Here is a 23,786-nt window from a genome sequence, read left to right as displayed (position 1 = left end):
TTCTTTTTTCATGGCATCTCAGTAACATAGGGGAAATTTTATGGCAAGTTAAAAACAGACTTGTCTGAGGGAAGTGACTGCTCCTATTTTTATGCTATTACTATATTTTTTCATTTCCACATTTATTTTGTATTTATTTACAAAATGAGAAAACAGTTCATCTGTGTAGGCGAGAGGGGAATGTTGTCTTAATTTGGAAAATTTCAGCTGTACTAAGTATAAATTAATTTTCCAGTGTGGCTTAAAAATTTAAGAATCTTGAGATTATTACTTATGAATTCCTGTTATAGTCTACCATATATTTCTGCCACCTCTATTGTTAATCCTAAAAGGATACTGTAATACTTATGGTATGTTTTCAGACTGAACCCATTGGTTTAATAATATCAAATGTTTGTTTAGATGATATCATCCTTTTCATTTCCATTTAGTTTCTGGTTTATATTATTATAGTCAAGATTTAGTGAAAATCACTGGGTGCTGTGGCATAGGCATATAGTCCTAGCTAGTTGAGAGACTGAGGCAGGAGGATTGCTTGAGCCCAGGAGTTCAGGAGTCCAAGTCTGGCCTGGGCAACACAGTGAGATCCCATCTTTATAGAAAAGAATTTAGTGAACATTACTATGGTGTGGACATAAAAGAAGGCAGATTCTAAAAAAAGATTTAAATAACTGGAAAGTGTATGTTTTATTTTCGATATTGTCATTTTCAGTTCCATAATTTCCATGGACCTTTTTTTATCATTTCCATTTCTCAGCTGTCATTTTGTATTTGTTTATTCATTGTCAGCACATTTTCCTTTATGTCCTTAAGCTGCTTACAATAATTGCTTACAGATTTTTTGCTACTAAAAAAAATCTGGATTTTCTCCATTGGTTGTGTTTTCTCTTGAATATGGGTTAGATTTTTCTTGTTTTTTCATATGTTGAATAATTTTGAATTATATTCTGAACAATGATATAGTGTGGAGACTCTGGATTCTGTTATCTTTGAACGCGTTGTTGTTTTGGCCTTTTCTTTTCTCCTTTTTTTTTTTTTTTTTCTTTTTTAAGAGCAAGGAGTTAATTTTGGCTGAATTTTGATCTCACCTCCCCTCCCCTCTCCTCTTTTCTTTTCTTTCTTTTTTAAGCAAGGAGTTAACTTTGGCTGAATTCAGACTCCAAACTATTGTCTCTTTTGTGGTGGGCAGAAGCTGGAATTTCTTTACTTCTTTTATCCTAGGGTTTCTCAGCCTTGGCACTGTTGATTCATGGGCTGGATAATTGTGAGAGCTGTCCTGTGCATTGTAGGATTTTCAGCAGCATCCCTGATCTCTCCCTACCTGATGCCAGTCACACCCTCATCCCTCAGTCGTGACAACCCAAAATGTCTCCAGATAGTGCCAGATTTTCCCTGGGAGGGCAAGTCACCCCTGGTTGAAAACCACTGTTTTAGCCTTCCAAGGGCTGTTGAGAGCCTGCACCATGCACATAATTTAGGAATTGGCCAGAGATTTGAGCAGAGTTTGTGTCTCTGATTCTCTTCTTTCCAGAATTTCTGTTCTCATTTTCGGCAGCTGTGGTCTGTTTAACTCAGTCCTCTGGTTCTTTGCCTCTAAGAATCAAGGTCGGGTTTCTGTTCAGTTTTAGCTATTGTGGTTCAGTCTGCCCTATGCTACAAACTGTTTAAAAACGGGGGTGGAGGGGTAGGTGGACAACTGTGATGAGAATGAGGATGATTGATTCAGTGCCATTTCCTCCTTCTGGTGGTAAACTCTTGCCCCTCCCCCAGGATCTGCCTGCATTTGGTAACTCAGGTTTTTGCAGATTTTAATATCTTCTTCATAATTTATAGTTGTTATTTAAAGGGAGTGTCATGTTGGAATGGAAGGAACTACTTTGTACTACTGGGAGGGGAACCTGATACGTATTTTAGGATGTAAAACTTGACATTGCGTGCCATCCTTTGTCAAGGAGGGTACCATCTTTTAAAAAATGTATAGACATAAAAGATCTTTATTATATACTTGGAGTTAACATTTATATAAAACCTATTCGTGATGCACTTTTAGTGCTCTATACAAATGTTTCTTAACAGCCCTTATGAACTTTTTTTGCAGAATGAGGTAGGATGATGAGAAATGAGATAGACCAGTAAGAGGAAGGAAGGTCTGGGAGGTGACCAAACAAGGCTGAAAGGCAGATGATAGGATTGTAAGGGGAATGGAGGTGATTGAGGGATGGCTGCCTGTTTGATTCGTAGTGTGCTGTTAGTAAATGGGGTCCTTTCCTTGAAAAGTGTGATCACGCTTGGTAAAATTTTCTGACTGTGGCATCTGTGTAGCAACTTGGCAGCAGGGGGAAAGCATTATAGATTAGAGTTAGATTTCAGAACATTTCTCTTTCGACAAGAATATTCATTTCTGAAAAGATGGTTAAGAATACAGTTTCATATTTTTGCTTTTGGTTGACTTTACACTTTTTTTCTAACATTTTTTTCCTCATTAGTTTAAGGAAACAATTTAAAATGTTAAGAAACAGATTATATAAATAAATTCTATTAAACTTAAAATTACTTAAGATTGCCTTTTTTTGTAGATGAATTTTATGGGATTGAATAAGATAGCATAAATAAAGTAGCTAATACAGAACCTAACGTCTGGTTATTGTGTAATGGTAGCTGTTTGCTATTAGTAGTGAAACTGGTGGTAGTAATATTTAGAAAAAATAAGGATAATTTTTTATGATTTTGGTAATTTCTTGTACTAGAGAAAGCTTGCCAATCAAATATTTATGAATCAGTTTTTATATACACAATTTGCATTAAATAAGGTAGGTGTTTCTACTATAAATCTTTCTGCATAATGGCAATATAAGAAATGTCATATCCTATACTGATTTTTACCCCTAAAATGACATCCGCTGTTTTCTAATTTTAAAGAAGTAGTCTTAGCAAATGTTTGAAATCACCATGATTTTGGTATGAATTTGAAAATATGGTGTTTACTAGCATTGTGGTTCTGTTGCTATCCTTTTATGGAGTCAAAGGAAAAAATTTTGAAAATGCATAATGTATGTTATAACAATATGACTATTTGTTGTGGAGTGTTAAAGGATATTATAAAAATAAAGCTTTTAAGTATGGTTCGTAGAAATTATTAGATCTGTCTCTGAGAACCTGTTAAGTGTGGCTTGCATGCTTCATTTAGGATTTTATTAACAGTTGTATAAGATTGAAGTATAATAGCTTGATATTTATGGTTAAAGAATATCATGGGCCGGGCACAGTAGTTCACGCCTATAATCCTAGCACTTTGGGAGGCCGAGACAGGCAGATCATTTGAGGTCGGGAGTTTGAGACCAGCCTGACCAACATGGAGAAACTCCGTCTCTACTAAAAATACAAAATTAGCTGGGCGTGGTGGTGCGAGCCTGTAATCCCAGCTAGTCGGGAGGCTGAGGCAGGAGAATCACTTGAACCCAGGAGGCAGAGGTTGCAGTGAGCTGAGATCGCACCGTTGCACTCAAGCCTGGGCAACAAGAGCAAGACTTTGTTTCAAAAAAAAGAATATCATGGAAAACTGCTAAATTAAAATACTAAATTTTACGGAAACTGTGGAGCTGCCTCGTTGATAGAATGTCAGGTCTGTTTTTGTTGTCTTCTGCCTGTGTCTCTTGACTTGTAGTTTCTTTTGTCTCAAATCACTCTGCCCTTGTATATACTTTGGTTAGACTGCTTTTGGTGAAGCACTCTCCAACAGAAGAACATAATGTGGTGTCAATTGTGTAGGGATTGCCCAAGCGTTGTCTAGCATTTCTGCTCCCCAGCAGAAGCCATTTTATCCAGCCAGAGTTGCCCTTCACAGTTCTAGCATAGTCTAAACTCATTTTCTCTTTGTTTGTATTCTTTCTCTCCCACCCACTCTGTCTTCCCTGGCAATTCAAGTTAAATTCCATCTCTCTTCTTTGAGTTGCTCCCCTGAAGTAACATTTATGTTTCTTCTGGCATTTTACCTCTAAATTTATCAATAGCATGTTTATTCTGCTGTTCTTAATGTCGTGTGTGTGTGTGTGTGTGTGTGTGTGTGTATGATTTTAGTCTTCTCTTGAATTCATACTATAGAAGATGAGAATTTAGTCTTTCTCCTTTCCCCATTCCTACATTACTCCTAAATTGAATCTTTAATATAAAATCATTTATTTTAGTTTCCAGTGTACATCATAATTTTACCTTTTTTTTCTACTCAAGATCTATAATTCTCAGCACAAAAGGTTGGGTTAAACTGAATAGGACATACTTTTCCTTTGTAAATGTATTTCACATGCTTTAGGATCAAAATGGTAACTGAGGTTTGAAAAGTAATCTAACATAAAACAAAAATTGAGTTATGTCATTAAAATAGAAATAGTCTCTTCACGATTCTTATCTTGATGTTGATAGATGATCTTTTAAACTATTTTATAATTGGGTTAAGATCTTTGATTCTTATAATTACTGGTTTTGTATGGTTATTTATCAGTGTTATTCATTATTGAGTGGTTTGTTCAAGTCTGAGCAATTAGGCTGTTTGTGACCCTTATTTTAGTATGAGTATTTTTTAATAGAAAGCCTACAGTACTTTTGGACTTTGTCCCGTCATGCTGGATTGTGAATTGCAATTCTTGTAGTAGAAATAGCCTCAACACATTTTGAGATCTTAAACGTGCTTCATATATAAAGTAGGAATTTGCACACAGAGGACCCTAGAGGGAACATTGTTAGGCAACATTTCAGGGATAATTATGTACTCTTGAAATTGAGTAGTATTGTTTCTTTAGTGTTAACTGTTATTGAGAATGTAGAAAAATAAATGGACATAGCAGTATATATAATTGAAAACAGTTGGCTAAAAGTATGTCCGTGTTAACTGAGATTTAAAAAAAATAACTACATATATAGGGGGTACTTACCACTAAAAGAGAATTGGGCTGTTGGCTGGTAAATTTTGGGATTTGTCTCTGTGATTTAAAACATCAATTTCAGTGTAGCATGTCATCTCCACACCTTCATTTCTTTTTCTTCTTCTTTTTTTTTTTTTTTTTTTGGCAACAGATTCCTGCTCTGTCACCCAGGCTGGATGCTGGCAGCTCACTGCAACCTCCGCCTCTTGGGTTCAAGCAATTGTCCTGTTTCAGCCTCCTGAGTAGCTGGGATTACAGGTGCATGCCACCACGCCCGGCTAATTTTTGTATTTTAGAATTTAAGCTTTATATCAGAAAATAGTTCACCTCTTTCAAATAACATTTTTCTGCTAATGATTTGTTGTGTTCTTGAATAAATATTTTTGGGCTTTAATTTCACTATTGAAATATCCCACTCAACTAGAATTCTTTAGTGAAAGAAACAAGACATGATGATATCTCTTAACAATATGTGAAAATAGAAAAATTGGGATTGTATATACTTTTACATTTTCAACTTTACCTGCCGCCCTCCATTTACCCCTTCTCTGAGAGCATATACTACTATATATGACTTGAACTATATACTGACTTGAACACGAGTATGCTCAGGTAGTAGAATGAATATGTACTGTCGTGCATTATTCCTTGATCATTTCAAGCATGTTTTGTGGGTTCAAAAAGGTAAGTTACCAAAGGACACTTTAAGAGTGGAAAGGCTCACCCTTTTCCCCAAGCCTTAGAAGCACATGGTGCTAAAAATACACAGTAAAAAATTGATAAAATCATTCAGTACATTTCAAACTAGAGGATTCTTCCTTTGAGGAATATTACACTGGTAAGTTTGAACATGGCTCAGTGTTTGAAGTACAATACAAGGTATGCTCTACAGATGATGCAGAACCAAGAGTTCTGTATTTGTGCTTTGACTTGCTATAAAATTCAATCATTACCTGTTTCAGAACTCTTGTAATTCTTCTGGCTACATCATTGTGTAGTCTTCATTTGAGACATTGGCATCCTGTATATTTGATCTCCTTTAACTGAGGAGGAATGCAGTACCATTTGTAACTCCTTTAAACACGTCAGGCATTTTCAGAATCAGTTGAAGGTACTGAGGGACCAAGTTATAACTGAGGCTAGGGTGATGCCAGGTAAAGGGAGGCAGAGGAACAGGGGCCAGTTGTCCTGACCCACACGATAAATACTCAGAATTCTAAATTTTTAGCTCAAGAATTATGACTTTTTGTACGTGCAGCATTTTCAGGAAGTGATGAACATATGCATTATTACGAGTTTTCCTGATAGATCTGAATTTGCCAACCAATAGCCTGCTCCTCTGAAAATAAATGACAGAAGTTTCAGACTTTATTATAAATCCCATTCTTAATTATGCTCTTAGTGTGCATAATCAAACTGGTCTACTCACCATATGCTATGTTTCTGCTTCTGTGCTTTTCGTTTCTAAACCCTACTGAGTAGGAATGATGTCCACTTTGTTGCGCAGGTTTTTCTTTTTTTTCTCTCTTCCTTGAGACAGTCTTTCTCTGTCTTCCAGGCTGAAGTGCAGTGACGTGATTTTGACTCACTGCAACCTCCATTCCGGGTTCAAGTGATCCTCATGCCTCAGCCTCCTGAGTAGCTGGGCTTATAGGCATGTACCACCACGCCTGGCTAATTTTTGTATTTTTAGTAGAGACGGTTTCGCCAGATGGCCAGGCTGGTCTCAAACTCCTGGCCTCAAGTGATCCACCCAACTTGGCCTCCGAAAGTGCTGGGATTACAGATATGAGCCACCACGCCTGGCCTACACAAGATTAAATGAGATAATAAACGTAAATGACTGAATGAATGACTAGATAAATCTTTGAAAGCCTGTTTCATAAATTTTTCTTGGTTCTGGTAGTACCTTACGCAGTTTTATGAATCAAACCTGTCAACTTGTCAAAATTAAATGATCCTAATTTAGGGATAGTAGTGTGTAACATTTTATTATTCCTCTTTCAAATCATTTGATGTTGTTTACATATATTCAGGTCCTTTGTTCTATAAATCATTCATTAAAAGCAGATGCTGGAACTCCCATAACATTCCCTCCCTTAGACCAAATGTTTTCAGAGGTTTGACTTTGGTCTTATATTCATATGTAGTTGTAAAGAGGCCTTTTGACTATTAGGACCCACTACAAGTGTGGTAGTCCATTTTCAATATTTCACACATAATATGGAGTTCTTTTTTATTTTTTTTCTTTTTATAATTTTAAAAATGTGGATTGCTTCATGAATTTGCATGTCATCGTTGTGCAGGGGCCATGTTAATCTTTTCTGTAGGGTTCCAATTTTTGTGTATATGCTTCTGAAACGAACAAGAGGAAGTTCTAAGTAGTGCCGAGCCAAGTATCTTTAATAGTAAGATGAGAGAGCAACTCTGGGTAATAAAGGAGGCAGCTTAGGTGAAAAGCGACCCAGACAGAAGTGGATCCAGAGTCAGTTATCAGGTGAGGAAAGAAGCAAGTTCCTTACAAACCACCAACACAAACCACCAACAGTTCTATATATTTTTTCTCATTTGGTTGGACATGATTCAACACATGTAGAGACATATTTACTCATTTGCATTTTGCTTTGCTTGCTCCTCACATGTTCCTCATAAGTATACCCCCAAAAGTGAAAGTTTTTCCCCTTCTTAGGCACTTGTCACTTCTGTAGCTTGAAATGAAAAGAGTGATCTAGATAAGCATGTTTGACACGAAGTAAAGAAAATTAGAAAGAATAAGTGGAAAATTGAGAGTAAAATAAGTTGTTATCTCTATATTTAGTTTACTGGCATAGTCTGTCATTGGAAGTAACTAATTATACAAATATTGCCATTTATTCTTTTGTCCTTAGCCCTCTATTTAATGAAGTACTAAAATGTTTCTTTGGAGGGAATTTAATTCTATATCATTCACTTTTTTAAACTTTCATTAATAGCACTTTTTAAAAAAGAATGTATTCATAGATCATCCCCAACATTTAAACAAGTCTATTGTGTATTTTTCTGATTATAAAAGGATTGAATGTATTTATTATTTTTTTGAGACAGAATCTCATTCTGCTGCCCAGGCTAGAGTGCAGTGGCAGGATCACAGCTCACTGCAGCCTCAACTTCCTGGGCTCAGGTGATCCTCCCACCTCAGTCACCTTAGTAACTGGGTCTATAGGCATGTGCCACCATGCCTGGCTAATTTTTGTATTTTTTGTAGAGACAGGGTCTCATTATGTTTTCTGGGATGATCTCAAACTCAAGTGCCTCAGCCTTCCAAAGTGCTGGGATTACAAATGTGTGCCACTGTGCCCAGCCTGAATATATTTATTAAATGTTAGAAAATGTTGAAAACCACATAGGAGTATGTATACAATCTTTTTTTATGCTATATATATTCTTATACATACATTCCTCCAAAGTACTTGGTAATTAGTGAAATCTTTAAATTTTGGCTTTTAAAAATAGTTATTTCTAGATATACTAGAAAAGGACTTCAGCATCCTAAAGTAGTTTACAAAAAGACAAAATTAGCATCATAATGCAAATATAAAACAAATAATTGCCAAACATTTTCATAACTCATTAATTAGTGAGGGAACAGGTATGATGTTAAAAGCAGTTTAAGGAGCATTAGACTAGTTAGGACTTTATAGAAAATTTATAAAAGAATATAAGGATAAGATTGCTGAGTTAGTTACAAATGTGGTTAATGTCCTGAGGAGTACCAAGCTGTAATAGGGGCTCTCTCTTTGTCAGGACAGAAACTGTTTCTACTGTCCACAAATCTACAAATTAATGTAAAACCTCACTAAATTTGTGACCTTTAAAGAACAGTGAAATGTGGATTGTGCAAACTGTGTTCCCTTAAACCAGAAGTTCCTGAACTTTATTGTTTTTATAGTGCCCTAGGAATACCTTGGTATTCCTGTAGGCCAAAAGAAATACCTAACAGTTCTAGTTACTAAGTACAAATAATAAGTATTTATGTACTGATAACTTAGTAACTGTTTCAACAAATAATGCACATACTACAGTGAAACAATAACATTTATTCTTAAATAGCTGCAGTTGCTTGTTAACAGCTTATATATGCCTGTTGAGCACTGCACAACTCAAACCAAAGAATCAGGTTGGAAATCACTACTCTTATTTTCTATCTGCATTGATTTTACTTTGTATCACAGCTACCACCAAAAAACTAGTTTCACAAATATTTGACTTTATTGAAGGTAAGGTAGTACAGTCTAATACTGAAACTGTGAACTTGAGCTAGTAGTTTGCATGTTCTCTGACAAATGTTACTTTGATTTCTTAAAAAATTTAGAATGTCCTATAGTACCCTTGTGAATTTGCTCCGGTGTTCTGGTGTGCTTTGGTACATGGTTTGGGAACCTGAGGGCTAGATGATCCTCAGATGTGCCTTTCTCTCTATATGGCATTGAAAGGACAAGCTGTCCTCCTTTCACCTTATTTCAAACTTTTGAATAAAATTTCTTAAGTATCTTGGGGAACTTCTAATTGCTATAGTTATTTTTGTCAGATTTTTATTCTAAATTGCATGCTGGATGGTGTTAGTCTCACTGATTGTCCAAGTATATTCTCTACTCTGTTTATCCAAACCCTGCCAAGTATATAAAGAAGGTCAGCCCCCTGTGCCCAATTGTTCTCGTTGACTAATTGATCATGCCAGTGTGTTGCACTCAAGTTATAATATAGCACAAGGATGTCCAACCTTTTGGCTTCCCTGGGCCATATTGGAAGAAAAAGAATTGTCTTGGGCCATACATGAAATACACTAGCACTAATGGTAGCTAATGAACTAGAAAAAAACACACATCTCAGATGTTTTAAGAAAGTTTATGAATTTGTGTTGGGCTGCATTCAAAGCTGTTCTGGACCACATGCGGCCCATGGTTTATGGGTTGGACAAGCTTGGTATAGCTTATTCTATAACTTTTGGATCTCAGGACACCTGTTAACAAAATTGAGGACCCCAGAATGCTTTTGTTTATGTGGATTCTTAGCAATATTTATGATAAAATATTCAAATGGAGGAAATTTGGAAGGCTGAGGCTGTTGAATCGCTTGAGCCCAGGAATTCGAGACCAGCCTAGGCAACATGGTAAAACCCTCTCTCCACAAAAAAAAATACCAATATTAGCCGTGGTGGTACACGCTTGTAGTCCCAGCTACTTGGGGAGCTGAGGCAGGAGGATCGCTTGAGCCCACGAGGTCAAGGCTGCAATGAGCCGTGATCACGCCACTGTACTCCAGCCTGGGTGACAGAGACCCTGTCGCAAAAAAATAAAAATAATAAAATGAATAAAAAGGCTGGGTGTGGCAGCCCATGCTCGTAATCTGAGCCCTTTGGGAGGCCAAGGCAGGAGAATCCCTTGAGCCTAGGAGTTCGAGACCAGCCTGAGCAATATAGTGAGACCCCCCCCTCCCCCATCTCTACAAAAGGTTTAAAAAAGTTAGCTGGGCATGGTGGTATGTGCCTGTAGTCCCAGCTACTGGGGAGGCTGAGGTGGGAGGACTGCTTGAGCCTGGGAGATTGAGGCTGCAGTGAGCTGTAATTATTACCACTGCCAGTCTGGGTGACAGAGCGAAGACCGTCTCAAAAAAACCCACCACCACCACCACCAGATAAAACTGAGAAAAGTTGTGTCTGACTTTTAAAATAATAAACCCACTGCATGTTAACATAATTATATTTTAACTAAATTAACTATATTTTAAAACAAAATGTAGTAAGAATGACGGCACTGTTTTTGCAAATTTCTTTAATATCTGGCTTAAGTTAATACAGCTGTGTTGTAGTCTTCTACACTTGGAGAAAGAGTGAAAAAGATAAATAATGGCTTGATGTCATTCTGAAATAGTTTTGACCTGCTGCCTGCTTGGAGTGGAGTTTTATATTCTTTTTTAAATTTTTATTCTTTTTTATTCTTTTTTCTTTTGCTGTAGGATACGTATCGTGAGATTTTATATTCTGAGACAATTTCAAAGTAGATGTGGTTTGTATGCATTTTACTTTTAGGAGGGGCAGGTGAACTTTTATTGTAAAGGACCAGATAATTAGTATTTTTGGCTTTGTGGGGTACATGGGCTCTGTCAAATCTAGTCAGGTCTCACGTTGTACTGAGAAAGCAGCCATAGATGATATGTAAGCAAAGAGGCATAGATTGTCCCAATAAAGCTTTATTTACAAGAAATGGGTGGCAGGATGTAATTTGCCTTGGGGTTATAATTTGCTGAACTCTGCTCTTAAGAGGGCTATTAGTGTTCAGACAAGTTAAGTCATAAGCTGAGAACCACACATCTACAAAGTCTAGGATCTTGGATTTAAATTCGGGCTTTCTAGGTTCATAACCACTATTTTTTCAGTTATTTATTCTGCTTTCACTAATAAAGTTAATGTTTATAAATTATATGTAGAAATGATTATGAATTATAAAGTGTTAAAATAATTTATCTCTTTACAAAATTGCATAGAGGCTGGCATTTAGTATTGCCCAAGAAATGATTGAATGAATGTTTGAGTCTTTATCATAATAATTCGTATGCACAGCAGAGCATTTTAATTGTTTTTCTTCCTTTCTTTTTTCCTTTTTTTTTTTGAGACAGAGTTTTACTCTGTCGCCCAGGCTGGAGTGCAGTGGTGTGATCTCAGCTCACTGCAACCTCTGACTCCCGGGTTCAAGCAATTCTTGTGCTTCAGCCTCCCGAGTAGCAGGGATTACAGTTAGGTGCCACCATGCCCGGCTAATGTTTTGTATTTTTAGTAGAGACCATCTTGGCCAGGCTGGTCTTGAGCTCCTGACCGTAAGTGATCCACACGCCTCGGCCTCCCAAAGTGTTGGGACTACAGGCGTGAGCCACAGTGCCCGGCCAATTATTTTATTAATTTACTAAAATATGTATACCTAAAAAATGTTTTCCTTTCAGTAGATACGCTCTCTGTTTTATCCCATTTGTTATTTGGAATTGAAAATACATGTATATGGTACAAAATTTAGCAGCACAAAACGGTATAGGGTGAGAAAGTAAGTCTTCTGTATCCACTGCCTGGCCACCCAGTTTTTCTTCTAGTGTTAATCCCTATTACCAGTTCATTTCCATCCTTTCAGAGATCAGTCTGTGCATATGTACACAAATGTGTATGTATATATTCCCTTTCTTATACAGATAGTATATCCAGTGGTATACATAACTCTGCCCATTGTTCCATTCCTTTATTTTTACTTAACAGTTACGACATTCAGTCCAAGTATATGTATATACGACTGTCAACTGAAAGCAAGAAGATACTTTATATTCACTGTAAATACTTGTTCTACCTTATTTACTAATTTCCTAATATATTTGTTTTGTTACCTATATTCTATGAGTAGCTCTTCTTACATTAGTTTTTCACAAAGAAAAACAATCTTGCTTTGGCCATTAGTGGGCATGAGTAAAATAACTTTACGAAGTCCTGCCGAGGAACTCAGTATTATTATGAAGATAAGACGTAAGCATTTAAAGCCATTAGAGGTAAGACACTGTTATAATTAGTATCCTGATTTGTTAAATAGATGATAAGAAGTAAAGGTGAAAACAGGTAGATACTGATATGGGCTGTAGTAAAGAAGAGATATTTATGAAGTTAAAGTGGGCTTTGACACGCCTGTAAGGTTTGGATGCCTTGGGGTGGAATCAAGAGGAGGGAAGCAGCAGTAAGACAGACACATGTCACCGTGGTGTCTCAAGGAAAGACTGCACTGACTGGAGAGGAAAGTGCTTGCTTAGCAGCCATGGAAGATAAGAAGAGGTTGCCCTAAAAATAGGACTCCTGAGACCCAGAGAGTAGCAGAGACATTATTTTATGTCCATTTGTGCTCTGCCCTTTGGGCCCAAGATGTATAAAAGATGGTGAATTGCTTTCCCGAATTGGCAGTAATGACTGAAAAATTGGGATAGTTGCTTGTTAGAATTGTGTGATTCCAGGGCTACAGATAAACATGGTTTTGATACTTAAAGATTTAAAAAGTAGCTTTAAAAAACCCTCAAAAACAAGCCTTCTTTTGAGGGCTTAGTTCAGACTTGGCACAATATTATGGTGATTCATACATAACTTCTCCCAATTGCTCTTGACCCCTTGCTTCTGCAGCATTCATCAGTGTGCCTTGGGACTGTTTTTAGTGAGTGCGTTTTGTAGTTTTCGGTTTTTGTTTTGTTTTGTTTGTAAGACAAAGCCTTGCTCTGTCACCCAGGGTGGAGTGCAGTAGTGTGATGATAGCTCACTGCAGCCTCCAGCTCCTGGGCTTGAGCAGTCCTCCTGCCTCAGCCTCCTGAGCAACAGAGACTGCAGGTGTTTGCCACTGTGCCCAGCTAATTTGTGTATTTATTGTAGAGATAGAGTCCTACTATGTTGTCCAGGCCAGTGTTGAATTCCTGGTCTCAAGCAGTCCTCTGTCCTCAGCCTCTCAATGTGCTGGGATTACAGGCATGAGCCACCATGCTTGGCCCCCATTAAGTGCCTTTTGTATTATTTTATTTTGTCCCCTGCCAAGGATTTTAGCACTTAAAATCTTCCGGCTCCTATGGCTCCTGTTAATTTTTTGAGGCTAGAGTGTATCTCTCACTACTGCAATTGAGAAACACCTGAAACCTATTATAGCATATTCTTTATGGTACTATCTGGTGCCACTGTAGCTTCTCTGGATGGATTAAATTACTTGGCATCTTCTTCAAACTTTAAGGGAAGGGGCCAGCAGAAAGGAAGTCTATTTCCTGGAGCTTGCAGGTCTAGATGTGTACTCAAAGACAAATTGAAATGGCAGGATCAAAAGCTACAACGTGAAGGTGTTCAGTAGCACAGCTTCAAGTTGGAAGGAAAAGGAACTATTATTTGTAAGTCAGGACTAGCATTTTTTGAGATACTGTGCTAACAAATGCTTTACATAAATTATTTCCAGTGTTCACTACATACCTGGTGCTTTGTGTTATTTTCTTTGGTTTTACAGCTGAGGAAATGGAGTCCTAGGGAATCATATTACACAGATATAGAAAGTGCTGAGAACACATTTTAAAGGAGAAAGGCAGGACATTTATGCAAACTACTTGTACAGTCTTTATGTCTTGTTATCCCCCACAGTAGCCTTGTGAGATTAAGTGGTAGTAGTAGTGATACTCCTAATTTTAGTTAAAGGAATTGAGATACATGGGGATAAATAACTTGACCAAGGTCACACTGCAAAGGGGCAGCTGCTAGAACAGTCTGATTCCAAGTTTCTTGCACTTAGTCTTAGCAAAGAAATAATAAATACCGTATTTCCCCCAAAAATGAAAAAGGTAAGATATAGTGGTTTAATGTTAAGTGTGAAATATTAAAGAAGAAACAAAAAACAATGGTGATTCTTTTTTTTAGCCTCTGGGTTAGAAAGTTTAATGGCAAACAGTGGAAAAACTATTTGTGGAGACGAGACACTGTAGAGCCTTCTAGGCTTCGAAGAAGATTCCTAATCTTGTTTTTGTTTTAAATGAACCTTGCTTGCACAATGAAGCTCCGGAAGCAGGGTATTTAAATACATATTTGGGAAGAGGAAAATGGTTTCCATCCTTACACATTCTCTGAATTTATATGCAGGGGTCTGCATACTTGCCCAAAGGGGCTAAGCTGGATGCTGTTCTGTCAAGGGCTCCCTTGTGGTAGTCACATGGTCTGTGCCTTCCTCTAGAGCTGTCAAACTGAAAATTTTTAGTATAGTAGGTGTGTCCAATCAATTTGAATCTTAGGGTCAAAAGGATAGAGAACAGGAGTATGGAATAGTGAGGCTTTCTGTCTGCCTCTTGAAGGTTTGCCTGAATATTCAGTGACTGGTGCTTAATAGTAAATTAGAAGATACAATTTGCTTTGGAGGACAGATATATTTCTTTGTAACATTTAGCCAAACTTAGAGTTATGGAAGAAAAAATGTCATTTTTTCCCCTCCTTTATTCATTTTGTCTATTAGGTGACATGAAAGAAAAAGTATTCTTTTAAAACTTAAAAGTTGGGCATATTTTAAATGTTAAAGAAAACTTTGAGTTTTTTATTGTTGTTGTTTTGAGGCAGAGTCTCACTCTGTCACCCAGGCTAGAGTGCAGTGGCAAGATCTTGGCTTATGCAACCTCTGCTTCCTGGGTTCAAGGAATTCTCCTGCCTCAGCCTCCCAAGTAGCTGGGACTACAGACTTGGCACCACCACCCCCGGCTAATTTTTGTGTTTTTAGTAGAGACCGGGTTTTGCCATGTTGGCCAGGTTGGTCTCGAACTCCTGAGCTCAACTGATCCACTTGCCTTGGCGTCCCAAAGTGCTGGGATTACAGGCATGAGCCACCATGCCCAGCCAGACTTCAAGTTTTAATGTTTAACAGTATGTTTTATTTAAGGTATGGGATTGGGGAGAAAACTACAATAGAGAAGTACATATTAATAATAAATCGTGAGAAAACGGCTTTGATAACCACATGACCCTGTTAGCAGTCACATAAAGCTGTGAAGAAAAATGCAGCGATACATCTTATTCTTCTCTGATGCAGGATGAATCTTAAGTTGAAGAGTTCATTTCATGCATTCAGATCCATCATTATTGAGATCAGTAATTGAATTCGTATTTAGAGAAAGAAGGTATGATCCATCACTCATTTAGGAAACAGAAGATAGTATCATCCCTCCTACTAGAGGTGTAATTTATGTGTTTTAGAAGATTTCAAAAATTTAATTACTGACATATGTTTGGAAAGCCTTCTAATAAAGTCACGTCAAGGGCTGAACATGTATTTATTTACCTTCCTCAATAATAGATTTTGGGTTTTCACCAAGTTTATCTTTTATCTGTTCTCTCCTTTTCTTTAGCAAATTAAACATTTCCAGAACTCTGACAGTTTTTTTTTTTGCTATCAATTATTTTGATTACAGAGAAATTAATTTCTACACTCTTTTACATTCATTTAGTTCTTGCTCTTCTTTCAGTGTTTGATGAATGCGCTGAACGATTGAATGAGAGAATAGTAACCTAAGACCAGTAATATAACATTGAGTCCATTGGAATGGTGGCAACAGTGTAGTTTCATTCTTGTTTTCATAAGAGAGCTAGCATGTTGGAATTCAAATAGACTTCCCAAGCTTACAGAGCTAACTGGAGCCAGACTAGAAGGAAGTCTTTTCTGTCCTTTTCTAGTCCAGTAGAAAGAACTTCCTGCTATATTGCATTGCCTTCCATGATTTAAGTATTTTTTTTTAATTAGAGTTTAAAAATTATAAAAATAATACATACCCGTGGAAGAATTAGGCAGTGTAAGAGACTGCACGTTGAGAAACACAAGTCCCATTCTTTACTTTCTGTTTCCCCTTTTCACCAGACATATTCACAATGAATGGTCTCTAATATATTCTTTCAGAATATTCTCACATTTTATCCATATACAAGTAATTTTACTTATAATCTACCATAATATTAAGCAGAATTAAATACTTATAATTTTAATTCAAATTCCTAGTATCCAAGTGTGGACTTTCAAATGAATGCTATTTTTTAACAAACAAACCTAATTTGTTTTGTTACTGGAGTTAGAAGGACTTGTGAGGTAACATTGCCCATCTATAATAAGTAAGAGGTTGAATGATTTGCATAAAGCACCATAGTATTTAATTCACTAAGTGATTCCAGTGCTTGGGTTTCTGTTCTTCCCACGAATCTGTACTGCCTCTCAGTTAATTTTATTGACTTAAAAGGGAACTGTGGGCCTGGCATGGTGGCTTAACAAGGAGTTCGAGATCAGCCTGGCCAACATGGTGAAACCCTGTCTCTACTAAAAATACAAAAATTAGCCGGTCATCGTGGCATGCGCCTGTAGTCCCAGCTACTCAGGAGGTTGAGGCAGGAGAATTGCTTGAACCCGGGAGGCGGAGCTTGCAGTGAGCCAAGATTGCGTCAGTGCACTCCAGCCTGGGTGGCAGAGCGAGACTGCATCTCAAAACAAACAAACAAAAAGGCAAAATAAAAAAACCTGTGTATTGTAAACAGGCTTGTTTCATGTGTATACTAAAGAAGTCTCTTTAGAAAATTCAGTTTGTGAACTAATACATAGCACATAGCAGGCACATGAATATTTGGATTGAAATTAGTCTAATTCTTTACCATTGTTCATCAAGAAAACAAGGGGTTTGGACCAGATCATTTTAAAGGACCTTTCCTACAATAAATGCTTATGACAGTCCGAGATTCAAGCTGTTTTCTCTTTGGACTCAAAAAGCAATTGTGTTCAGTGGCTGGTCCTGACTGTATTTCCCTACAGGCCTGTGTCTACTTGTGTACTGTGTTATTTGGTGAACTATAGTGCCAGGTTTCCTATTAATCCTTTTCTCCAGTTGCTTGTTGCAGTTAAAGGGAAGTTTTGCAAATGTGGGAAGTTGCAAAATAGAGCCAGGATTGTTTAGGCAACATCCAATGTGAATAAAAATCTAATCCCATGCATTTCAAATCAGATGACAACTTCTGTATACTTCAGTGAGCTAATTTATAAGCCCATAGTACTTATACCAGGGTAGTATGGCTGGAAATAGGGATATGGAGCAGAAAGGGAATTTAAGTAGTGGTGCTGATGTTGTAATAGTAGTTTGAAGGAGATAGAGCATGGCCCATATAAAATAATGTTTACTGGCCCAGACTGGATGTAATGTAGTATGCTAATCAGTTATGGTGCATATACATATGTAATGTTTCTGGGAACTCCAAGGTTTTATAAAATTCCTCTAAGTAATGCTTGTTTTGTTTAATCACTAATCATGTAATATGAAGAAAATATTCCTTGAGGTTTAGCACTGTAGTTGAACGTAGTGCATAAAGGGTCTTTAATAAGAGTATCTGCAGAATGAGAAGCCTGCTTGTTCTTTGGATGGCAAATAAAAAAACTTGCTCAGAAAACCATTTAAGCATATAATAAAAACTAGTTCTAGCTTGATTAATATTAAGTCAAATAAGGTGTAGAAGCTGAAAACTTTTTCAGGTTAAATTGCCTGAGATATAAGGAGCTATCTCCAGACTGATTCTGAACACTGAGTTACCACAGTATTGGAGTGCTTTTTACTAGTCTGATTGATTTGAGCTCACTCATGATTCAAAATGACAATAAAAGATGTTTAAAGGATCATTTGAAACATTAAGTGTTAATTGTTACTAGTTTAGAACATTGAAAGGTGCAGAAATAGCCTTATCTGCCCTATAAATTAGAGTAAAATAAAGTAATATTAAATCAGCCTTTAGCTTCGATGGTAGGACCTAGAAAGACTTTATAATACTATCAGTGTTTGCCAATTGAACAGGGCTTGAGGGGAAGGGAGAAAGGGGCAGTTTACTTGATTACTTTGTATTTTCCTTGCCTTTTATTGGCTGATGCAAGGCTTAGATTTTGAGATTGGCCTTTGGGGACAGGGGCAAAATTAATGCTAATATAATGTGTTGAAAGTGTAGATGTCTTCTAAATATGTGTTAATGTAAATAGTATTGGTTCTCCCTGAAAGTTTGTTTTCATAAGAGGACTCCATATTTAGAAGCTAAAACATGTTATGGTTGGGTAATGCCTATTGAGTGATTTGGCCTTATCTGTACTGTGGAAGAGAATGAACTTTAATTCCAAGTTTTGTCATTATTTAGTAATCAGTTTGTAAATATATGACTCATTTTAGAAAGTTTAAGTTTTTAAAAACATTTTAGTTGAATTTAGTCAAACGTCATCTGACTGAACTTAGTTTACATTAAGCCTAAGAAGTGGGCCGGGCGCAGTGGCTCACACCTGTAATCTCTGCACTTTGGGAGGCCGAGGTGGGCGGATCACCTGAGGTTGGGAGTTTGAGACCAGCCTGACCAACATGGAGAAACCCTGTCTCTACTAAAAATACAAAATTAGCTGGGCATGGTGCGCATGCCTGTAGTCCCAGCTACTCGCAAGGCTGAGGCAGGAGAATCACTTGAATTCTGGAGGCGGAGGTTGTGGTGAGCTGAGATTGTGCCATTGCACTCCAGCCTGGGCAACAAGAGTGAAACTCTGTCTCAAACAAAACAAAACAAAAACAACAACAACAAAAGCAAGTGGAGAAAATTATTTATTACTTTAAAACAATTTTATGTGGAATTAATGTTTCACTTGTTTGAAGCACATTTCTTTCTTGAAACACCTTGACAGTGATTATTTCGGTTCATGAAGTTTCATTAGTTTCCAAAATTGAAATAAAGAAGTCATTTATCTTAAAATGTAATGTCTCAAACTACATTGAAAAGTAAAGCCGATACTGAACTGCTGGTGGTGATGTCGTCTTCTCTGTATCCTGGTATTTTTCAGTTTTCTTCAATGAACATTTATTACTTTATTAATTAAAAACACTGATATTTTGAAAATAATAGTAAATTTTATTCTCTTCTGAATCTTTGTGTTAGAGTACACTTGAATATTTTCTTTCAAAAATTAATATAATAAGTTTATAATTGAAATTGAGTGCTAAATACTGATAGGACCAAAATATTAGCTGCCAATTATTTGTAAGATTCATTTAACAATGTTAAGAGAAAATCTAGGCACTCATGCTGGGAAACAGCGATTTTTGAAATAGTATGTTGATGATTTCTTCTAAATTCCTAAAGTGGTAGCATTAATTTGTATCTTTAAAGATTTCTGTGCTATGTAAATGTAATCTAGATTTATTTGTGTACTTTATATGCTGTCTCAATCAAGACCATCTTTAAGGGCCTCTAGGGTGCAGCATGCTTGTATATTATTCTGGGCACTGTGTGGTTTATCATAATTCTCATCATTATGTTAGGTGCTAGGCAAGTGTTTTAGATCCTTAGTGTGGTGCTAAAGAGCCTGAACTTTGAGGCCAGACTGCCTGCGTTCAAATCTTGACTTTGCTGCTTTATACCTTAGAGAAGTAAAAGTTATTTAACCTCTCTGTTTTAGTTCATCTGTAAACGAGAGAATTTAGGATTATGGAGATGAAATGAGTTAATATTAAAAAGTGCTTAGGAGAGTTCCTTGACCTAGTTCATAAGTATCTGCTAATTAAATACCTCATTTAATCCTCCTAACAACCTTGAGAGATAAATGATAGCATTCCCATTTTACAGATGTTAAAAGTAAAGCTCAGAGAGATTATGTGACTTGCTAAAAGGTCAGATAGCTATTAATGTGGATTTGGGATTTAAATTCTGGGCTTTCAGACTCCAAAATGTGTGTTGGGATTAGAGTTAGTTGCCTGTCTTATAATAGGTCCTGCCCTTGGACGTGACCCCTGGCAGTTACTTTATCTATTTTAGCCCTTAATGAATCATGCCAAGAGTGAGAGATATTTACACTTTGTAAAACTTGAATGTAATTATAACTGCATTTTGGTGGTTTCATTAAAAATTTTTAAAAAGTACTACTCTTTATCCAAAATGCTTGGGACCAGGAGTGTTTCAAATTTTGGATTTTTTTGGATTTTGAAATACTTGCAAATGTATCTTGGGAACATGACCCAGGTCTGAACATTCATTTGCATTTCCTATACATCTTATACATGTAGCCTGAAGGTAGTTTTATACAATATTTTTAGTGATTTTTGTGCATGAAACAGTTCAGACTGTTTTGGTAATGACCCATTACGTGAGGTCAAGTATGGAATTTTTCATTCGTGGTGTCATGTTGGTGCTCAAAAAGTTTTGGATTTCGGACTATTTTGGACTTGGAGTGCACTACCTGTATTAAAGAGAAAAGCAATAGACTGGTCATGGTAAATACATCAAATACTATGTTCACAAAATACTACAAATGAACACATTCATTAAACCCTAATCTGTGCAAGTAATTGATAGCTAAAAAGTCGGTACCAAAGAATACTCAGTTTCAACCAGTCTTTACAAGAAACTTTATAAGAAAAGCATTCATCTGCCTAATACTTAAATGCAAAGGAAAGCAAATGGAAAGTACAAATTAGCTCTATTAATGAAGCAAAAATAAATAAAATGAGAAAACCAAGGGTTGGTGATACTTAAAGGTACCCACATACTTACCTACCCATTGTTAATACATGTCAGTAAATCTCATCTTCCTAAACAGTGATATGTAAAGGGAATTGACTAGATAGCATCTACTAGGGAAATAGACAAAAGTTAGAATTGTTCTTAATGGGAAGTGAGTTCAGCCAGCCAAGTCTTGGTTCGACGTATCATCTTTAATAGGGCTGCTCATGATTCTTTTGGCATTACCTTCCATTTCTATTCCTGTTTCTGGCATATAGACTGCTTTTATGGTCTGTTGTGGGGGAGAAGATGTCCACATTGAATGAGATAGAGGCTCTGCGTTCCTTGGGGCATGAGTTTTCTCAGACACTTTAAGGGAGGCAGTGCCTTTATCATTCTCATGGCACTCGGTAATGACGTTAGTGCTGCATTCTCTTGACTACCTTGACTCTTGGATCCAGTTCATTGCTCAGGTTATAACCAGAGTTCTCAAGTTTTGAACCTTAAATGAGGGACATGCACGCGCCCCCCCCCCCCCCCCACATTAAATGTTAAGGGTGGTGCCAGTGGTAGTGTATGGTTGTACACAACAAGAACAGACAGATATTACTACAGGTTAGAATCTTAACAGTTTCAGGGAGAGTACAGATTGGAGTCCTTAAAATATAAATTAAAGGTTCAAATTTAAAACACTGACATTCTGAAAAGCACATGTAGAAAGTCAATTCAAGTTAGTAGGTGGAATTCAGATTTCTTATTCTGAGAATAGCTGTTTCCAATCCTAGGGCAGTAAACAGAGGCAGCAGAGGTCAGAAAGCACATGTATTGGCCAGTTATTCTACCATCCTGTTTCCCACAATCCGTGTCAAGATTTTGCCATCCATACTTCGGTTTGTGCCCAATATTCCTTTAGTTGATCACTTTGGAAATCCTAAACAATATATCAGGAGTGTTTTTATTTAAGAAGTGGTAGTGTTTGATAAATGATAATTAGCAAAATATAGCTCTACAGATCATGTTATCAATAAATTCGTATTTAATTGGCATTTGTTTTAAAAGCTGTTATTAAGAAAACTGTCCTGTTGAAATGAGGCTTGCTGTTGTGGAGATTCTTCTGGCCTGTGTTGTTCACAGTGTGCTTTGTTGTCACATTAGTATTGTCAGCTGTCAGATCCATCTGAGGCTGATTACGGCAGGCACATAGAACTTTCCAGTGCTAGATTCACGAAGAGCCCCTGTACCCTGAAGCTTATGTTAGATAAAGAGGCCAGTATGCTTGCTCATTGTTGGTGCGTTTCCTGTATTTACTCAAATCTATAAGCAGAAATGGGCTTTGGTCTGAGGGTTCATACTGTATTTGTGTCAGCAATTGTGGTATCTAAAAGTGACTTAAGTGAATTAGACTGGTTAAAGTCAAACCCCTTCACATATCATCTTTCTATCTAACACTTTGGATAAGCTAGTGTAATTAAACAGATGAAATAAGTTGCCATGAATAATCTCTTTGTTGTCCTTTATTGAGTCTTGTTGTGTTCCGAACATTTGCTGCAAGCTTTGTATATGTGCTTACTCACAGTTCATCCTTGTTTTCGTTCTGTGAAGTAAGGATTGTTATGTTCATTTTATAAATAAGAATACGCAAGTGTCTGGTGCTTTTAATAGTTACTGGCATAGACAGCCATGCTACAAATCCAAGTTGGTCTGACTCTAAAATCTATGCCTTTCACTCCTACAGCATCATTACTCTAATGAATAACTTTGGGGGGATACTTTGTAAGAAATATTTGTTTCATGCATTTTTGCTTGTTTTGTCAGGTTTATCACAGATGATGATATCCAATGTATAATAAATGTAATAGGGGAGATGAGGCATCTGTTTTTCAGTAACATTTATTGAGATCTAACATCTACCATTTTATTTATTTCATCTTGTATTCTGATTGGAGATCTCCAAACTGTTGTGCAAAAGGTCTGTTAAAGTGCAGGAAGAAGAATATTAGAATCTCTGTATCTCTTGTTTGTTTCCTTTGAAAATTCCAGCTTCGTATATGCTTTATAACGTATATAATACATTAGTCAAATACCATACTTCATTGGTTCTAATATGTCTACAGTTGATGTATTTCTTATATTGAATGAAATACAGAGGTACATGTAGAAAATTAGAAAAATAAATATACAAATATTATGGATGTATTTTTTAATTGATAGGAGTGTATAATAAAAAGTTTTTACATATTTCATTTTCTCTGTTTATAATTCTCTATCTTATAGCTTTTTTTGATCTCTTGTTGATTATTTTTGATTGTGTGTCAGTATATTTCCAGCGTTGCAGGGTTCACTTTGTCCTCCACAGTTATTTCCACTCGCAAAAACATTCATCATCTTCTCATCACCTTCAGTTGTTAAAATCTCTTACTTTGTTGTGGTTGGTTGTACATTTCTTATTTGTAATGCTTTTGTTTGTTAAACTTAATAGAGTCAGTTATTTAAAACTTCATGAAACTAAGCATGAACCTGTCCAACTGTAGAAAATGAAGTAGCAGGTAGTGTTTGAGTGGCTGCATGTGACTGCTTTCACCCTCTGTTGGTAGCTGGTAGAGGTGATGTGCTTTTTCTCTAGAGGTTTTTATTATACAGTTTTGAAAGTTGAAAATTCACAAGTTAGGGGTCCTCTGTATTTTGTTACAGATAAAAACTTTTATGAGATTCTGTAATTAAATATAAAGTTCTTACATTGTTTATAATCATAGTGTTACAGGATTCTCATACTTTGAAAAATTTAACAGTAAAGAAGTATACATTAGATTGGTGCAAAA

General features: G+C 36.6%; 1 protein-coding gene and 1 non-coding gene across 3 annotated transcripts in view; one reads left to right on the top strand and one right to left on the bottom strand.

The window, feature by feature from the left end:
- Positions 1 to 23,786, top strand: part of MED13L (mediator complex subunit 13L) — a 318,781-nt gene that overhangs the window by 187,749 nt on the left and 107,246 nt on the right. The gene's annotated exons all lie outside the window — the stretch shown is intronic.
- LOC115837203 lies at positions 7,181 to 7,287 on the bottom strand. The gene has a single exon (XR_004032219.1). It is a non-coding gene; the product is annotated as a U6 spliceosomal RNA (small nuclear RNA).

This window comes from Nomascus leucogenys, chromosome 10, assembly GCF_006542625.1.
Source record: "Nomascus leucogenys isolate Asia chromosome 10, Asia_NLE_v1, whole genome shotgun sequence".
NCBI classification, from domain to species: Eukaryota; Metazoa; Chordata; class Mammalia; order Primates; family Hylobatidae; genus Nomascus; species Nomascus leucogenys.
The sequence above is the reverse complement of the archived record's forward strand: the minus strand, read 5'-3'. Positions and strand labels throughout refer to the sequence as shown.